Genomic DNA, 2,394 nt, shown 5'->3' on the forward strand with positions numbered 1-2,394 from the left:
CATCAAATCATGGATCATTTTATCCTAAAATGAAATGTCGGGGACCAAAGTGTTAAAAATGAAAGTCAAAGTAATTATTCAGTCAAACATTAAACTCTTTTTAAATTACACCATTAAATTTAAATTATATAACAAATTGAAAATTCCAGAGGCAGTGGTTCCCACCCGCCTCACTTGGATCCATCACTTGTAGCTAGAATTGAATCCATTAGACTTCAGTTAGCAGTGAACAATGAAGTCGTAGCAGAGGAATGTAAAAAGTTCATTTCTTATTGGTATCACCTCAAAGGAATCTATATTGAACAACCAAAAGGATTTGGACGTCTTCAACGTTGGGATCATGTTTACAAGTTAATCAAAACTCTATATGGTCTAAAACAGGATTCTCTCACTCAACTCAACTTATCCATTGATATTGCATGGAAACAGAACAACAAACAGGTCTTACTTGGTTTGAGACCAATAAAACACACAACGAACTCTTAAAGTTTTGTAGTAAAAGATCCACATCAAGGCTTTTAAACATAAGCTTCAATGACAGATTGTATTGCATTAATGCGTTTTATATTGAATCTGGTGAATCCTGCTTCACTAACAACATACTCCCATTGCTTTAATGTCCTTTCTTTGCCTTTCCCAGTATGTGTCATCATCACCATGTCCAGCATCAACCTCACAAACTCTAGCTTGTCGTCTTTATTGTCTTCAATCACCGATTGAACTATTATAACCTTCCCTTCGTCGTGTGGGATAGCTTCTCTGCATTTCTTTAGGATTTTTATGCATTCCTCGTCATCCCATCATGCAACAGCTTCTGCAATTCACATACACACACATTTGTCATACTCAATGCTTTTAGTCTTACAAGAGTTTTCATACTAACCATAAGGAAACAGCGTCTGCATTTGGGACACGCTCGAACATGTCACCTCCGACGTGTCGGTGCTGTCAACCTTCGGTGCTACGGCAACAACATGAGGAAGATCAAAGTTGATGCCATGAATCCAAGGGAAGACCTTAACCAACATACTCAAAGCGGTTCCATTGCCTCCACCGACATCTACCAAACTTTTAATGCCATCAAACACTTGAGGACATCCTTCGATTACAGCCGACACCACCACTTTAGCGTCACAGGCCATCGCGTCGTTGATGAGTTTGCTATGACCAGGGTTCACTGCGGCATAGCTCCATACGTCCTTCCCGTTCGCTGCCTCGAATGGTGAATTCCAACTGTTAACATGGGCACTTAGACTGTGCCATGGTGCTAACATAACAGGGCTGCTCTCTAGCAGAATCAAAGCTGCCATACTCCTTTCGCCATGTCGAATCAATCGACGAGACAAAGACGTCAGTGCAAAACCGATAGAATCTACGGTTACGGGCTCCTCTTTAAATATTCGGTAGTGGACTAGGAACCTCATAATGCGATGAAGACGAGACGGTTCACATCCAAGGGTAGTCGTTAGCTCAGAGAGTGTCATGGGGCTTCCATGGTTGTCGATAACAACATCGGCGATCCTGAGTTCAATAGCACATTTAACTACTGCCATTTAACATATCCGAACACGTAATTCCATATATCAACATCTGCTTTATCATTTTCTTCCATCTCCATCCTTCACTCTTCGAAAACTATACTCGAATCTTGATAGATAAAGGCTTTGTTGGACCTTCATAAATAAGAACAAAGAGTACCTATTTCGGAATTTTAAACAAACAATCTTTCAATTAGGTTCTTAAAAGATCTAGTGACCCTACACACTTTGTTTTGCTTAAGACTCTTTACTTTTTCTTCCTTTAATATTTAATATAATAATGAAAGTGTCATTTTTAAGCCAATAATGATTAAATAAATGGTTATCAAAGCTTTCATGTTTATAATGTGTTTCGCTTTACATACTGATTTGTTTTTGCCATTTTTCTTGTGTTTTCTCTTTATCTCCTCCAATAGCATTGTAACTACTGCTTGCCACTTATAGAGTTTTTGTTATATATGCAAATACAAACAATTAATTTTATTTAAAAAATATTTAAATTATATTAGACGCTTACAACTATAAACCTAAATTAAATGAATTAGGATATTTTCTATAACCAATTAACACAAAGAATTAATTACTTGAGATCATACAAGAACCATACAAAGAAATATTACGAACTCATCCAAAAAATTCAAACAAAATATAGATACGAATAGATATGATTTTATCGGTAAATGAATCACCATAAGAGTTTAAACTACTAAAAGGCCATTGATAATTACAAATCAAAGTGAGTATCGTGAGGAAAACTATCTTCGAACAAAATCACGTATCCAAAACCAATATAAAGATCTAAATAAGAAAATCAACATAAAAAAAAGTTTTTTTTTAATATTGAATCATCTAAACT

General features: G+C 36.0%; 1 pseudogene; it reads right to left on the reverse strand.

Moving 5' to 3' along the window:
- Nucleotides 1-475: 475 nt before the first annotated feature.
- LOC120115554 lies at nucleotides 476-1,618 on the reverse strand (annotated as a pseudogene).
- Between the last annotated feature and the right edge of the window lie 776 nt (nucleotides 1,619-2,394).

This window comes from Hibiscus syriacus, unplaced genomic scaffold, assembly GCF_006381635.1.
Source record: "Hibiscus syriacus cultivar Baekdansim isolate YM2019G1 unplaced genomic scaffold, ASM638163v2 tig00110266_pilon, whole genome shotgun sequence".
In the NCBI taxonomy this organism is placed as follows: Eukaryota; Viridiplantae; Streptophyta; class Magnoliopsida; order Malvales; family Malvaceae; genus Hibiscus; species Hibiscus syriacus.